At 40.1% G+C, this 18212-nt stretch overlaps 1 protein-coding gene and 1 non-coding gene across 2 annotated transcripts in view; both read left to right on the top strand.

The window, feature by feature from the left end:
• LOC148805243 (uncharacterized) overlaps positions 1-18212 on the top strand; it is a 132921-nt gene that overhangs the window by 95695 nt on the left and 19014 nt on the right. The window lies entirely within an intron of this gene.
• LOC148805244 (U7 small nuclear RNA) lies at positions 1160-1217 on the top strand. Its single transcript, XR_016090416.1, has one exon. It is a non-coding gene; the product is annotated as a U7 small nuclear RNA (small nuclear RNA).

The following is an 18212-nucleotide window of genomic DNA, read 5'->3' as shown; positions in this document are numbered from 1 at the left end:
TTATTTATTTTGTTTGTCTTTTGTTTTATAACTATTCTGATGTCTGTTTTGCTTGTCTTGGGCTGGACTGCTGTAACACATCAATTTCCCTATGGGATTAATAAAGTATTATCTATCTATCTAGTCAAAGTCCTGACCTGAATCCGATTGAGATGTTGTGGCATGACCTTAAAAAAGGAGTTAAGGCTCGAAAACCCTCCAATGGTGCTGAATTACAACAATTCTGCAAAGATGAGTGGGCCAAAATTCCTCCACAGTGCTGTAAAAGACTCATTGCCAGTTATCACAAACGCTTGATTGCAGTTGTTGCTGCTAAGGGTGGCCCAACCAGTTATTAGGTTTAGGGGGCAATCACTTTTTCACACAGGGCCATGTACGTTTGGATTTTTGTTTTCCCTTAATAATAAAAACCTTCATTTAAAAACTGCATTTTGTGTTTACTTGTGTTATCTTTGTCTAATATTTCAATTTGTTTGATGATCTGAAACATTTCAGTGTGACAAACATGCAAAAAAATAAGAAATCAGGAAGGGGGCAAATACTTTTTCACACCACTGTATTTATTACAGTTTCCTATTTTGTGAATATTTGTATTTGTTTGTGAAATTAAAATAAAGTTCTTAAAAATAAAAAAAATAAAAAAATGGAAGGTTTTCTGAAGTCAGAAAGCCAATTTATTTGGTGGAAAAACAGATTGGTGAAGCTCCTCCTCTTCCTTACCTTAGAAGGAGAATTACAAGGTCATCTCCAGAGCTACAATCTAACAGTTGCAGTCACAATCCAGTGTATTTGTTTACATTTTTTGTTTCTGGAGTAGCTGTCATATTAATTATGCTAATATGTAACCTAACTCCAGCATGAATAACTAGAAGAGGAGATCAGCTCCATTCCAGACCACGGGAGACTTGTGATTGGCTGGGCCAGGTCTCTCATTTGCATATTGGATTTGGAAATATAACACTAAACCCTCTTCTTACATGGATTTAATGTACACCCAAGAGTCACCTACTGTGTATTGCCACTTCAGTTTTTTATGAGTAGTTGGGATTACCGGTTGACAGGTTTTATTTGTTGAATTTTAAATCGTCTTGTATTATCACCCTGACTGCCTGTACTCAAAGTTTGGTAAGGTACATGTGTTTTCATTTCCTTTACCAAGTGGAATTTTTGCTCTTTTAGTATTTGTCTCGAAGGCTTTCTGAAGTCAGGAAGCCCATTTTTGGTGAAAAAAGATATTGCACTTTGATATCATGATAAAGCTGTATTCCATACAATCTAGTAGTTATGGTTCCTGGTATTTGACTGTGATTCCCTGGGTTCAACCTTAGGTGTGGGAACATGTCTTTTTCGCCTTCTCGTTTTCAATTGATCAGCACAGTATAGAAAATAGACCCATAAAGCAACGTCAGCAATGAAAAATGTGAGAAAAGTGATCACTTGTTTTAGCTTGCTTTCAAAAAGAAACCCTTTGATGTGTTAAGAGAAGGTGATAACCACTACACTGCGCAAGGTGGGAATGAGTGACTTGCAGAGAGTGTTGAACTTTGAGAAAAGGACTTTTCTAAGGAATATATTTCCACTTTCTGAAGAGGAGATTTTCTCCATTTCTGTAGTCTGACTTCCTCTATGCTAGAGAGCTATAGAATGTGGAGTCACCTATCCAGTTCTGGGAACAGTGTAGGTAACAGGTTTGTTACTGCCTGATGAGCACAGTAAATTAATACAGCAGAATAAAGACACTGTGAGTATTTGAAGAGAATTAACAATCTTTTACGTCTTGACACGTTCAATGCTGCTGTCATTTCTGTAATATTGTGATTATCATGTTCATCACACATGCGCAAGATCCCCTGTTTGAAATCGGGCAGAAACAGGTGTCTTTTATCCTCTCACATTTTGCACTTCTGCCAGTGTTTTATGGATCTTGTTTTGTCTTATTGCAAGAACTCGCATTTCCTGTGTCATTCATGATCACGTCAAACAGCCAGCAGATCATGTCACCTTTCAGATAGTCATTCTTCTGCTTCCTAAATTTCCAAGAGACAGGTCATTTCAGCAGAACTGACAAACTTGGCAAAGCAACTTGATAAGACCAGGTCCTAGAAGTCACTACTCAGTCAGTCACTGCTGCCGAAATGCAAGCTCTTCCTCCAGCCTGAAGAAGTTGATCCTACATTACTCATGAGGAAGATGTATCTACCAGACCTCAGAGAGCTGAGCCGGATCACTTCCCTTCTGAATGACGTTGCAGTAACACTCTACCACTCCTCTTCATGCATTCATGCTGGAACTTTAGGAGGCTACTGTAGACAGCAGAGGTTGGATCATACACGGAGGTTGAAATAGCTCGGCTGAGAAAGCCTTAGACTGACGCTCTAAAGGTCCCTGGTTCAATCTGGGGTTTTGGCATTTTATTTCATTGCGCCATTTGTTCCTCTCTACCATGCCCTGTATCCAAAGTCACACTTCCCTTTCTCAGCCTGAATCCCAAACTAGAGTCTTTGTGTCCTTGAGTCCCTCTTTTACCGACGCTGATGAAGTACAGAAATAACTTAACATGTTTTGCACTCCTTATGGTGTTTTATGGTGGGACCTGTATTTCTCTTAGTGACAGCCCATTTGTTTTCAATATATTTCTGGTGCACTTATTACATCAGTCTCCCCTGGTGGCCTGTTTTCATATCCCACTTCTGACAATGACTTTTCTTATGTCACTTTGATGGGAGTACAATTGGAAAAAAAAAAAACTAAAATGTGTGTAGTTGTTTCCATGTCAAACCCATCTTCCATTTTATACAGTATTTCACAGGAGTGAATCAATTCCTTGTTTAATTTTGCAAATGACCCTGTTGTCAAAAAAACAAAATTCCCATGTAGCCAAGGGGTTGCTGAAAAGCAGCTTCACTTTGATGTTTTGTGTTGTTATAACAAATTCATCTCATTTAAAAAAAATGATTTCAGTAGGAAGAAAGGTGTCTCACACTACAGTTTAAATTGTAAACAGGTTGTAGAAAAAGCTCCTTAGCTCCCTGTCAGGAATCAAACCCCACTCTCCTGTATGATAGGGAGGGATTCTCACCATGGTTAAATTGCAACCGTAATATCAAAAACATTAATAAATGCATATATAATTGAAATTGAAAACATATCTAACACAGCATCTTTTCTGGTTATATACCACAATGCATTGCTGATATTCGTTGTTTGCCATTTTGGTTAAATACGTTTTTCTGAGCAATCCTCTTTTGATGAGTAAGTATAAATAATAATAATACTATTTGAATACATACAGGTCTTACTTAATATTATTTTGATTAAAAATAGTATGTTAATAAGCAATAAATGGCACATAAAAATAGTGTGAAGGTGCAGAGCATACAAAATCAACTACAAATGTGGAAATTTAACATTTTTAGGATTATAAATTCCATGTAGCACATTAGCAACACTACAGTTATGCTAATGTAACAATAGTGTAAGAAAATCCTGACCTAATTCCTTTCAAATGCTGATACAAAATGTGAATGATTTCAGAGTTTTGGGTATTGGGTCTCCTGATAGAGATCAGAGGATGAACTGAGTTGTGTGGGAAAGTGTACAGAACAGGTGGACTCCCAATTCCACATCAAGAGGCTGAGCACAATGGAAGAGTTCTGTACACACAAGCGAGTCCTTGACAATATGGACAATCAAAACCTACTTGTATGATATTATATTCTCTCTGTGGTGTGGAAAATATCCACTACTAGTATTCCAGTTTACAGATAGGTCATTATATGACAGCTTACATCTGATTAATAGGATCCGTCTCTGGCATACTTTCTTATTTTTAGTTTATAATGTATAATCTTGCTGATCTTTTAATGCCAAAATAAAGTGTTTTACAAAAAGCTCCATGTTCTAAAAAGTTACTACAACTTTTGAACTTTGAAATATGGTCACTTTGTATTCTAGGACTGAGCAAAGACTGCAGAAAAGTGCAGTTAATGTTTGAAAATGTGTAATGGGTATGTCTGATTGGTTGATTAGTGAAGATCTAGTAGCAGTTGATGATTAGCCATATGTTGATTACAATATTGTATATAATGTACTATAATTTGAACTAGATATTTTTCAGGTGTGAATGATTGTATATTTACAGAATAAATTTCTAAACCAAATCATTGGCTTGATTTACTTGTTTCTCTGCCTATAAAACTTTTAAAACTAAAACTAAAACTAAAATCTTTGATGTATAATAGATCTCTATCCATATGTGTATAATAGTCCTCTACAGTTAATTGTATAATAGAACTATATATTGTATAATAGAACTCCAACCATATATGTATAATAGTCTGCTTAATTGATCCGTACATAAGAACTCCAACCATTTATGTATAATGAACATATAATCATAGATGTATAATTGACGTATAACAACATACGTATATTAGAATTTCATTCTAGACAAATTACGACCACATTTATAATTCTAAGGTATGCATTTAATAGACTTATATTCTACATCTTTTGCCCACTGGGGAGACACTTCAACAGGTAACACCCCGTGCGAAACATCATGAGCATCTGTAAAATCTCTCTACCTGCCCGTTCTTCACAGAGACGTGACGAGGGTCTAAAGGGACATTTTTGAGCCGTAGAAACATTTTATTATTCCGTACTTTCCTGTGCAGTCAGGCCAGTTCCACTTCTTCTGCGCTCGTTTTGAAAACACGAGAGTAAAGGGACACTGCACGTCTGCAGAACATCACGTCCGAGTTTAAGGACAGTAACATCAGAGATTGGAAGCTATGGAGTTTCAGGTCTGTTTTTTATTATAGGTTCAAGAACGTCTGAATACATTTGCAAGAAGTATTTCAGAATCCCAGTCAAATCCAGTACGAATGCATCTTTTGGAATACGTCTTCCTGTAAAAATAAAATGACTTCAAGGGCGCTATAAGCACAGGTTTGAAAGCCCGCTCCACAGAAGAACTATATCCAGAGGTGCCAAAGTCGAGATTTCACCACGTGAGAGAAAGCATCTCAGAAAATGAAGTTGCAGTCGCTTCCACGTGTCATAACACCACTAGGTCAGACCACAAGAGCTGAAGAGCCGCTGTCGAGAGTAACGCGGCCGAGCGCTCTAAGGAGCTGGATTAAAGCTCCAGTCTCTTCGGGGGCATCTGTTGGAATCACACCGCTGCCGCGTATCTCCTTGTTAAGAATCCCTTTTTTGTTGTTGTTGCTGCCTCCAGGCGATGTAAAAAAGATTCAGAAACAAATAATTTGAACAACATTAGTCGCCTGCTTGTTTGAAGGCGCGGCGGCTAAGTGGTAAGGTGTCGGTTTCGTCAACTGAGGATCATGGGTTCAAACCCCACCTGTTTCGTTTGTCACCACTTTCCTTGAGTTTCAGTGTCTTTAAAAAACACGCAAAGTAGGAGTCTCTATAGTAAAAGAATGTAACTGTCGCCAGTGATGAGTGTTCTTGCATATCCTGCCTTGTTCTTTAGTCGACAAAGCCTGTCTCTCTTCACACCCATCTTCCGAATGATCGTCTCAGCATTGGGAAGGAACGGGCATTTGGTACAGCCCCCCCACTCCATGGTCTGATCACAAACAGATCGAGTGAGCTGTCAGTCTAGGTTGGAAGTAACGTCCGAAAGCACTAAAAATCTGATTAGGAACGAGAAGACCGTGTTTTTTTAAAACGAGTAAACGATAAAATTATATAATTAGTGGGACAAAACATTGTCTGCCTGCAAGACTATGTCATGCTAAACGCCACAAATTGTGTTCGTCCAGTCGTGTCAATCGTCCTAAAGTTACGGAAAATCGGATGCAACTGGTGCATTCGGTGTACATTTCTTCAGGATAGTCGCGTGGTTTAGAACAGCGGATTCATAGATTCGTGTCTTTTAAGCTTTGTGTTCCGCTCTCCAGATAGAGGCGAGGGTTCAAATCCCACTCCCGACAGTCAGGCGTTTTACCCTGTCTTTACACTGTTTCAGTCTTGTGCTCGCTGACAATCACAATACGAGGAAAACGGAGAAACTGCTTAGCAACAACATAATGGACAGAAAAAAGCTTCGTGAACACGTGAATGTGATTAGCAGCAGTAACGTATGCATTCAAATGTTGAAGTCCGAATTATAAAAACAGCAGAAGAAAGGTGCAATTTGTGAGAATTCGCGGGTTTTTATGCTGCTTGGACTTCTTTCAAGCCTACGAAGTGACTCCCGTTTCATTTTCATTTTCAAACTTCAGAACCGAATAACAAAATGGCAAATACCGTTTCCACGATGTATTCAGCGACGCGAATGAAATATTTTAGTGCTGGCTCAAATGCGAGGAATTTCAGAAAAACCTGGAAAAGCAATGCTTGCAATAAATGACATAAATTTAAAGCGTGTAGTCAGCATGAACAGAACAACGCAATGCTCTGTAAAAACGATCTGAAGCCGCAATTACTCTTTTATCCGGGCAGTTCATTCCGATACGATGTTTCTGCAGAATAAATGAAATGCCGAACTCCAAACATGTTGTTGCCATTATTGTTACTCCTGTTGCTGTAGTTTTAAACTTAATCAGTGGGTATGTAATGTTGTATAGGGGCTGGACTACTTTGTTCCGTCCAAATTCCATTATGTGAATTTATGCTTTTTTAATATAAGTATTTACAATACAACGCGTGCTCAAAAACCGTTACTTGGTAGCTTAAGAAGCGGCAGTGTTTTGACAAAGTGTGGTATTCGAACAGTAAATGCTGAAGTGTTTAATACTTGCTTGTGAGCGAATCTCCCTCGATTTAGACAAACTCTTGTTAGGCCGATGATTTCAGATCAAAATCTGAATCAAGTGGAAAGAAAGCTGAATTACGCAAAGGTCACAAGGCACTGGGTATCACTGTTACGCCATCGGGTCATGCTAGGAGGATTGGAGGGATCAAATTGACACAGAGGGACCCAACGTGGGGGCTGAACCCACAGTTCTGAGATTAAGAGATTCATGCGCTCTCGACTGCGCCTATATAACTCTTGTGCTACAGCAGTAATGTTTCTGGGTGTGGATGAACATGACATAATAGGCTGACAGCAGGAACACGTGGCCCACACGCAGTGACAGTATCGCTATCACATTTGTCTGCAGTATATTGTTTTGGGAGCAGCAACAACTTTCCTGCAGAGATGGGAGTGCCTTTAATACAGCTCTTTCAATCGGACAGAGTAATAGGAACCGACCTAAAGTTTCGGCTGTGGATCCATCTGCACATGGGGGAAGAGACAGTAAAAAAGCGACGAAGAAACAGAAAGAATTGTGCTCGCTGCAAAGTAGGAAAGAAAGAGGTGTTAGGACACGTAAAACAGCTTGGCAATAATTTGCAGCGACAGTTTTATGTTATTTAGTACACAGATTTCTCTTCATGTTCCTTAAGATGTGTAATTTGTATGTTGGTTGTATGAGAACAGTTTATTCTAAAGTCCTGTCAATTAACAGTGGAGAGCTACCTGGTGCACGTCTTCAAGAAGACTCTCTTTAAGGCGATTACAAGTTTCTCGAACAAATCTGCGTCATATTTTTAAAATAGTTTAGCTAATGAGCAACGAGAGTATAAATGAATTCTCCCACCCTCCATTCGAAGATAAAACTCCATGTGTGAGTCGAAGTTTCCTTGAAGCTACAGATGTTCGTCATTATTGGACATTCCCCGGTGATATTGACTAAGAAGCTCAATTCTTACGTGCTGTAGTTCAACGTGCGCAAAACACTCATATCCCCTGCAAATATCGGCAAGGTCAACGATATTCTCAACAATTTGTGCCAGTGCAATTCGTGCCATACTTTTTCGCAATGTATTCTGACAAGCCAAGATCAGAGGGTCATATTTGGAAAATGGTGCATTAAAATGTCTTGTACTTCAGGATTTTGATAGTCTATTACATTGTCTCTCACACCTCGGTGTCAGAATTGTGAGACGTTTTTATAATCAGGGGGGAGGGCCGTAGCAATAAGCAGAAAGCACAATCACCTTTTTCCCAGTGCAAGTCCATGTTATGGTGAGTTTTTAAAATTGGTTTGCGATTTTCTAAAATATACTCCATACAAAAATATAATTTGGACAGTCGCTATTTATTTGGATATTCCCTTTCACTGAGGATGTCTACAGTATTCCAGCCAAATTAGTACTGATCGAAGAGAGCCATCTACAGGCGAAAGGCGACATAACATCACAGCAGCAGCATTTAAGGTGGAACGATAAACGCGAATAAGAAGCTGGCGAATAAGAAGCCAACTTCAGCCTCGTAGCAGGCCCTGAGAGGCACGCTCAAAATAATCATCTTTCCCAGTACTTCAGAGTCATATTTAGATCGCTTTAATGCAATTTTATTTGATTGATGGGAGATGTGAAGCCATCGAGCCTGTACTGCGATTCACATTGAAATTGAAGCCGTTTCTCATGCTTTCTCTCAGTGTCGGGGCTGCAATTGCGTGTAAAGGAGGCGACATGAAAATGAAACGTGTAATCACCTTACAGAGGGTCTTCACGACGGGGTGCGTCAGCTAGTTCTCCATTATTGTCAATTTACTGGACTTCTGAAGAAACCTGTCGACATAGAAAATACAAACTGCACAGCTTAAGGCACATGAAGAGAAATCCGTGTGCTGATTGACTCAAAAATGTCGCTACAAATAATCCGCCGGGTTGATTTTCTTGTCCGACCACCTCCCTCCGTCCCCCTTTCCTGTTAGCACAATTCTTTCAGTTTCTTTTCTTGTATTTTCCTTGCTATTTTACTGTTCCTTTTCCTCATCTGGAGATGGATCCACAACCGAAACCGTTTTCACCCTGTGTTTCTGCAGCGTCAGTCTGTATGAGGAGCACATCTCGCACAGCTCCAGTGGCGCAATCGGTCAGCGCGCGGTACTTATACAGCAGTGCACAGCGGAGTCATGCTGAAGTTGTGAGTTCAAGCCTTATTTGGAGCAGTGTCTTTAGCTACTGAAAGCAACTGTCGAGTTTAGATACTCAGGTATTTGATGGAGATAAATTAACATCAAACGAACAAGTAAAGGTTTATTTCTAGTCACAATCAAAGAAGGCTCCACAGCTGAAACATTGTGTTTCCTTCTCTTTTCAGCATGGAATAAACCAGCATAGAATAAACCTTTGCAGCCCACACATGCTTATGCAGCTCCCTACTTAAATTACTATCAGCTGTGTACCTCCAGTTGACCTGTACACAAATATATGAGAGAGGTCTACTGAGACGAGAGGAGCACTGAAGATTTGATAAAGCTCTCGCATTAGACTCTGTGTTTATGTTGTTCCCCAGATTTGTTTTTAATGTTCTTTTTCTTTTGAAGTTGTTGCGTTTGGTTGTTTTTTTATAGTTGCTAGACTACTACAGGGATTTACCTAGGTTCCCGGAAGACTTCTCGTTTTGTGTTTGTTGTGTTTTCGGGTTACAACTATTTTTTTTCTTGATAGGACCCCACGCATTACTGTGGGACTAGTTAACTTTAGTTCATAAATTGTACCTGAAATTACCACATAAACTACTACTCTGTTTTCCTTTTTTTTTAAAAAAAGGCAAAACTAATGTTTGTTTCTCCTTGCTTCTGATTGGTAGCTACAACGGGTCAGTTGAAACAAACTGGCTGCTGAAATTTGTCAGCAGCTCTGTACCAAACCTGTTCTCAATTGCAACAAACCTAAAATAACAGCTGCTGCCCATTAGACGTTACTAAAGTAGGAAACTAAGCAGACTAAGCGGAACAATAGATCACATTGGAACTGTCCTGAATGTAGTGGAAATAATATCGTCATTAAGTAATGAACAATTGCTTTCCAGACACTACAATTATTCACAAGGAATTTTATCAATACATATCTTATTAATAAAAGCGTGATATCTTAATAATGAAGTTTAATGTTATCTTTATTAGTAGCTGTATTACAGGTAATGCATGCACAGAGTTTATTATGCTATAATGAATTTTCAGGTATCCCGGGGAGAGAACTGAAATGAAGGAAATACATATTTAAAGGGGTGTAAGTCTTAAATGTGTTCTGTCACATAGGAGTGTTAATTGAATAGATTTGTTGTATGATTTAATATGATTTGACTCTACACTTGTGTTTCTCAGGAGACAGCATTAATATTGGGGATTTGCAGATACAGATAATAAGTTGTACTATACAGGCAAATGTACGGTTACCTTAATGAAAAAAAACTCTTATCATTACCCTTTTCAACATTATTATTTAAGACAGTCTTTCAGAACAGTATTCTCGTATTAGTGGCTATAGTCTAATGATAATGGTGAAACAGGCGAAATGTGCGGAAAGAATTGGAGATGGAACAGGAGACTCATCCAGTCGATAGAAAGGTTGGGAAGGACTGCACAAACACCGTGCCAGTGCTTAGTAGCGTCATTCAAAAACAATACGTGGTTTAACAATATCAACTGCTCTACTTTGAGCTCAGCTCCACTGCTAGTAATACATTGCCCAAATGTTCTAATTAGATACATGTGTTTTCTATGTGTATTTAATTAGTATTTCTTTTGTTTTAATTGATTTAAAATAGAATCTTTATAAAACAGACAAAGGCTGTGAAATTCACACACAAGTAAGGAAAGATATCGCGTTTAGGAAGAAATCCAGAGTGGAGACGCCGGCGATTGAAAACAGCCATATACATGCGAGGTACTGTACTGTATGTGCTCTACCACTGAACTAAACTCCCGACAACTACTGTATCTTTATCTGCGGCACTTTGTTTTAGGAAGAGTGAGGAGTCTACAAGCCTAGAAAATGTTAGAAGAATTCAGAACAAGAGGCTCTGCTTCACCGTTTACTCAGCTTTCGTTGGACAACTAAGTGAATGACAAATTTTCACTTTCTGATTAAAGAACATAAAAAACACCTTTCTTCCAGCCAGATTCAAACCAGAGAACAAAGAGTTCCCAGCTGTTTCCACTATATTCCTCCGCTCTTACAACTGAGTAATCGAAAACACAGGAAGCCCACCTTTTGTCTTACATAAAGCACAATGTAGTGCAGCGTTCCTATTTATTTAAATCCCAGTTCAAAATCAAATCTCATTCCCATAGTCCTGTTTAGTTTGAATTTAAGCAGATAACCAGGCTTCTACAGTATACACTCCCAGAGATATTACAAAATGTTTGAGGGACATCATTAGATATAGAAATTGACTCTTTTTCTAGTGGGATCACATTAAACCTTTCTTTTGGATTGAGAACAGGATCGTCGTGAGATTCAATACACATCTGCCTTTGCTTCTTTCGACGACGAATGGATTATTGAGGTGCAAACATCGGTTCAAATCAAAACAAAATTGTACTATACAGTACTTCTGTTTCAGCTACCAAAATTTAGCCTTAGTTGTAAAATTCCATATTAATATTCAACATTAAGTGGATTTAAACATGCACAGTAGAGAAACAGATTAAATCTCTTCCTCCCTGGGCCACTTGCCCGCTTCTCTCACTAAACCACCATTCCGTCTCTTCACAGCTGTTCCAAGACCCTCTTTCTGTCACACCTCTCTACATCTATTCTGACTTCACACCTCTTGATTGGCCTCTCTTTCTGTCCCCTGCTCCCACCTCTCACTCCTCCTCCCTCCCAGCCTTTGTTCTCCCACTACTTTACCTTTGCCTACTGCCCTGTCTCTCTCACACCTGAAGAAGGCTCCACGGCCGAAACATTGTGTTCTCTTTCTTCTTTTTTTCAGCATGGAATAAACCTATCTGTCAGAAGTGTTTGACTGACAATTGAGCAAAATGTGATTATCTCTTATTATTATTTTTACTTATTTAATGAACAGCAGTATTGCCACTCTTATAAGTGTAATATGATTATCAGCAGCAGCAGACTGATGGTCGTGTCTACAATAGTGACTAGTTGACAAGTTTGTAGCTCTGAGCAGTGGGACTCAGATCAGACAGAAGACCTGTCTGTGTGTGATTCCACACCAGCCCTGGGATTCAGCGTCTCCCACACGTCTCTCATGGGGAGTCTTATAAATATACAGTTAAACAGAGTCTGATAACAGTTATACAGTTAATTAAATAATCAAACTGGCTGAGGAACTGAGAGCTCGGGTAGAAATAAAACCAAGAGCTGCTCTTCAACCTCCAGGATCAGGAGTCTGATCCTCCTGGCTTCTATTCTATGGAGATTCGTGTAAAACGCTTAAAAGCGCTTATTATAGAGACGTGTGCTCTTTCTCTTTCTCTTCTGCTCCACAGGAGTATGCTTTATAACGCACTATTCTGTGAAGTAAACAATTTTTTCTGTTGGTGTTTAATGTATTTCATTTCTCGGTTTGTCATTCTCCTCCTCCTGCTGTTATGAATCGCTTCTCTTAACAGCCCAGTGTGTTTTGTTTCTGGAGATGTTATATCTGTAAGAAAAGCCCCCCAGGCTCCGGACAGGAGTCTCCTCCAGCGGAGATGTGCTCTGCTCTGTCAGAAAGAGCGCTGTGATGTCACAGACACCAGGCAGAGGGCCGGGATCAGAGAGTGAGACCGCGGGAGACGCGCAGAGCGCACGGAGGAGAGTTATTGATCACTTATCTATCGACAAGCAATTAATTCAACTAAAAAAACGTAGAATAATCGATTAACTTCACCGATTGGTGAGCACTGATTCTTTTCCCGTTCTTGACCCATTTTAAAATCTAGAAAAGAGTCAATATCGATTAATTAACATGCGTTTAGTGTTAATAATGTTCAATCTGAAATTAAAGAATGATTTATTCAAATTATTATTTAGGACTTGTATCCTAGAGCTAGAAAATTACATTCAAAGTTAATAAATTTGTGTAAGTAACAGTTTAAATGCATTTTCCATTTGTTTACAAATCATAAGTATGGTAACCATGGCGACACGCGGCACGTCACTATGCCTGGCTAGGTGTCTCGCCTTCGTCACAAAGAGTGGTGTGACGTCACGGACAGCAACTAATACGAATGCTAGTGTATTTATGTTAATATTAGTGAGAGTACAACTGGTAGTTTTAATACTAATGCTAGTGTTCATGTGAGTATTAATGATGATAGCACTACTGATAATTTTAGTTTTAATGGTCATATTAATGTTAATATTACATTTAATTATAGAGTTACTGTTACAGTATTAACAGTAGCAGTAGTGTTAGTTTTAGTGATAGCATTACTGTTATTATAAGTATAAGTGTTTGTAGAGTGTGTCTGTGAGTTTGTGGTGTTTGTGAGTGTGTGGTGTGTGTGTGTTTGAATGTGTGTCTGTCAGTGTGATATGTCTGTTATTGTGCAGGTGTGTTTCTGTTACTGTGTGGGTGTGTGTCTGCAAGTGTGTGGTGTGTATCAGTGTGTGGGTGTGTGTCTGTAAGTATTAGTAGTGTCTATGTGTGTGTCTGTGAATGTGTGCAAGTATGTGTGTGAGTGTCTGATTGTGTGTATAAATGTGTGTGGTGCTTGTGAGTGTGTGTTGTGTCTATGTGTGTGTCTGTGAATGTGTGTCTGTGAGTTTCTATCTGTGTGTGTGTTTGTGAGTGTGTGGCTGTCAGTATGTCATAATGTGTGTGATTGTGTGGGTGTATATCTGTCAGTGTGTGTGAATGTGTGTGTAGGTGGGCTTGGGCTCCAATGCTGTGTCTGACAGAAGTGACCCATCAACAGGTGTCGAGGTCCAGAGTCGCTTGCAAATTTCTAGAGCACTTTAGAACTTTCTAGAGTCCAGACCAACGAACAGAAATCTGTGAGTGCTGTGTTTTTATCACTATTAGCGTATGTGGTGTCTGTGGGTGTGTGGGTGTTTGTGAGTGTTTGATGTGTGTGGGTGTGTGTCCATGAGTATGTGTAGTGTCTGTCTGTCTATGTGAGTATTAATGATGATAGCACTACTGAAAACTAATATTCATGTGAGAATTAGTGATGATAGAGCTACTTTGAATTTTAGTTTTAATGCTAGTATTCATGTTAATATTAGTGATAATCATAGTGTTAGTGTCAGAATATTAATATTCATTGTCATGTTAGTTGTTTTGATAGTATTACTGTTATTATTGGTATTATTAGTGTACTACTAAGTTTGTGTTATTGTTAGTAATAATGATACTGTAAGCCTTAATTGCAGTGTTACTGTTGTAATATTGGCAGTATTTGTGTAAGTGTTAGTTATAGTGTAACTGTAGGTAAGAGTGTAGGTAAGGCCCCGGCTGCCCTGTGGTGGCTCGGGGAGGGCCTGCGGGTCAAACTGGAGGGGCTTCTCTAGGTTGAGGAGAGCCGGGTGCGGACCTGGGCTCAGAATGCGATGTCTTCCATCCAGCTGGACTGCCTGGAGTTGTACGATGAGGTCCTGGCCAAGTTTGGATCAGAGGCAGCATATGTGGGATTGGTGAGTCCCTGAAACCCCTCCCCTTGTCCAGCTTACACTGTGGTATCAGGGCGGTACAGGGGCTGGGGCGACTCTCCTGACCCCCTCAGCTTTCCAAGATACCTGCGTCACCCCACTCAACCTGGAAATCTCCCAGATCCAAGGGGAGAGAGACAGGAGCTGGGCTGGGACACCAGCCTGCTGTTATTTCAAGTGGTTGGCTGAAAGACACACTGCTTATAGATCACCACTAGCAGGCATCATAGAGTGGGTGGTGAGACTCTTGGTCATTGATGGCAACAGTGGGGTTACTCCCCCTCTCTCTAATGGCTCTATTAACAGTGGGGTGTCTCTGTCTCTCTATTGGCTCTATTAACAGGGGGGTGACCCCCCTCCCTCTCTCTTTTGGCTTTAGAGATACCACAGTTCCACCCCTAGGTTGCATCTCCTGTCTGGCGCTGTGGAGGTATGATGATGATTCACTGTCTTTGTTCTCTCTCTCTGGTACAGGAGTTGGTACTGAGTTAGTGAAGTTTCACAGAGGATATGATAAGAAATTTTACCAAATCCCAAAATTAAAACAGTGAAGACAACGGGCAACACAACGGGAGCTCTGATAATGGAGGTTTGGTTTGACAGCAGCAGACATGGTCAGGACATCTTGCCTGATTCTCTCTCCCCTTTTTCCTAGGATTTTCCCTTCCAGGGCACAGGAATCATGAAGCAGGATGACTAGGAGGAGGCGAAGGAGACACTGAAGTCCTACTTAGAAAACATGAAGGTCAGGTGTGACTTCTCTGAGGTGGACAAGTGCTTCCGCCAGTGTGCAGCATAGCTCTACCTCATCCTGCAGAACTACCTGGGAGTCCCTGTAGCTGAGGTCTGTGAATAGCAGGTTAATTTTTTCTCTTTGTAGTAGTCTTAGGACAGTCTGACTTGTTGTGGGACTCAGCAGGAACAGAAAGGTCTTCTGTGTGTCTTCAGTCTCCACAGCCAAGGAGACGCACGATCCAGATGGGCGAGGCTGCTAAAGAAAACAAGATGTTCATCCCTCCCTCTCCTGGACCTCGGAGCCCCTGGGCCCTCCCTCCTCAATCATCTGAGCTCAGAGAAACCCCTGGTGACTGTGCCATGCCGCCCCCATCAACCCCTGGAGGAGCCCCCTCCTTTTAGGAACTTCAGAGTTCCTGAGATTCAGAGACAGGTGAGAAGTGAACAGAACCTCTGTCCTTGTGTGGAGTCACCTGTACAGGCTCTTATTGGACACACTGTATAAACTCATCTGGACAGACTCTTACTAGATACACTGTATAGTCTCACCTGGACAGACTCTTATTGGACACACTGTATAGTCTCATCTGTACAAACTGTAGAGACTCTAGGAGGAAAAAGGAGGAAAAGAAACAGATGAAGCAGGAGGAGAAGAGGGGTAAAATCATGGAAAAGGAGGAGATGAAGAGGAGGAGAGTTTTTTGAAAAAGAGGAGGAGAAGAGGGGGGAAATCTTGAAAAAGAAGGAGATGGAACAGATGAAGCAGGAGGTCGAGAAGAGGAGATGGGAAGTGGAGAAAAAGAAGAGAGAAATGAAAGCTCAGAAGAAGAGAGTGAAGGAAGAGAAGAGCAGCCTCTAGGTATGTCCAGACTGTAGGTTTAGCAGGAACAGCAGTAGATACAGCTGTGATATTATTCAGAGCACTAGTAGTGTCATCAGTACTATAAACATAAGGGGGGAATTTACTGTTGTAAGCAGCAGCAGTTAGCATTAGTAGAAGAAGCAGAATTAATTATTATTATTATTTTAAAATTGCAGAAACTGCTCAAGGTATTGTTTGGAGCCTGACTTCTCACCAGACTAGAATGAAGAGAAGAAGGGATCTGAAAAAAATTCTGAAATAAAGTTGAGAATCAAGCGGAAAGGAGTCACTACACTAGGAAGAGAGAATCGATAAACCAGAGTGTAGATAAGAAATAAAGGAAGAAGGGAGATCAATGACTTATGTTGTGGATTATTCTATATTAAATCTCTGTCAGGGTGACGAGGCAGTGCAGTGGTTAGCATTGCTGGGTTCATTTCGTGCATTCAATCTGCTCCCTGGGTATGTGCATGTACCCTTGTTCGCTTGGGTTTAGTTAATTAGCTTCTGGGAAAACCAGCCCTGGTGTAAGTGTGTGTCTGTAGTGTCCCATTCAGGGTGTATCCTGTCTTGTGCCCATTTAATGCTGGGATAGGCTCTGCCTACCCCGCTACTCTGAATTGATTGAAGCAGTTACAACAATGGAGATAGTATTTAATGCAGAGTCCCTGTTAATACTACAGTTATACAGTTGTTCTCTCAATAATATAAATACTCTACAACAAATACATGAGCTCTATCAATAATACAGATAAGATAATATATCAATAATATCAATCTGTAAGATCAAAATAGACTAGATAAGAAATTGAAATTGAGATTTTTTCCTGAGTGTACATGGTTTACTTGTGTGTGAACATTACTGTGAAGAAAGAAGCTGGTCCCACCCTGAGCATGACAATAATGATTCAAAATCCAAACCCAAAAGTCTATTAAGTACCGAACTTGTAAAAACACAGAATACCCTCATATCAAGCTTCACTTACATTTTTTATTATTTTTTTATAACTACAAAGCAGATGGAGCCACCCCTTAATTGATTCAAACACCAGATTAGTTAAAATACCACATACCTATTTATATTTATTTCTAACAGCACCGGAGAAAGCTGAGTCAATAATGTCAAAAACAGTTATTTTACAAACCAGAAACATATTTTAAAAAGGACAAAGAAACAAAGGAGCCCACAGTTTCTCGTACTTCTAGTTTGAAAAACCGGATTGATTAACCAGCACACAAATGGATAAACTCCCCAGTTGATTGAAAGCAGGGAGGGCTGTGATTCGGTGAAAACTACCAAGAATGAGAGCTGAGACTGTGATTGGACAATTCTTTGTAAATAATTGGGAGCCATACAGGCTTTGATTGGCTAAGGCTACCAAAAACGAACTGAGACCCAGGGCTGCAAGTTTATAATGTGGGAAGATTTTCATCAGGTGTATCTGTGTTCAAGTCCTGGTGTGAATATGTTGAATGCAGGTGTGGCCTTCTGTTTAGACTCTGCAGCGCTCTGGTTGTCAGCTAGCTCTCAAGGAAGCACGGCATAGAGACAGGAACTACAATTTGCCTGCATTATGCACAGAATGACTATGTTGGTCTAGCAGTTAGGATTCCTGGTTTTCACCCAGGTGGCCTGGGTTCGGCTCCCAGTATAAGAACGCCTCTCTGTTGCCTTTTGGTTTCCAAATGAGCAGCTCAGTTTAGAAAAGAGCAGTGTAGAGCACCGTGAGGTCTGCAAAAATGTGTAATAATAGCGATCGCTTGTTTCAGCCAGCTTTTGTACTGAAGCCCTTAAATTTTGCCAGGTGGGTAGGGGTAACTTGTATAGAGTATTGAACTTCAAGAAATTTACTCGTCTCGGTAATATTTTTCCACATTGTGAAGAGCAGATTTTCTCCATTTCTCCACTTCTGTAGCCTGACTTTCTCTATTGCTAGAGATCTGTAGAATCTGGAGTCACTTATCCAGCTCTGGGAATAGTGTCTAGATGACAGGTTTCTGACAGAGGCCAGCAGGTTTTGTGCCAAAATATCTTGATATTTGGAGCTAGTCATTATCCTATCTATTTTAACTAGAGCCCCTGTCTCAGCTGAAGAAAAGCATCCCCAAAGCATGATGCTTCCACCACCAAGTGGTGTGTGATGATGGGCTGTGTTGCACCAAACATATCTTTTAAACTTAAGGCCAAAAGGCTTACCCTTTGTCT

Source organism: Atractosteus spatula, unplaced genomic scaffold (genome assembly GCF_055471065.1).
Source record: "Atractosteus spatula isolate fAtrSpa1 unplaced genomic scaffold, fAtrSpa1.hap1 Scaffold_77, whole genome shotgun sequence".
In the NCBI taxonomy this organism is placed as follows: Eukaryota; Metazoa; Chordata; class Actinopteri; order Semionotiformes; family Lepisosteidae; genus Atractosteus; species Atractosteus spatula.
The sequence above is the reverse complement of the archived record's forward strand: the minus strand, read 5'-3'. Positions and strand labels throughout refer to the sequence as shown.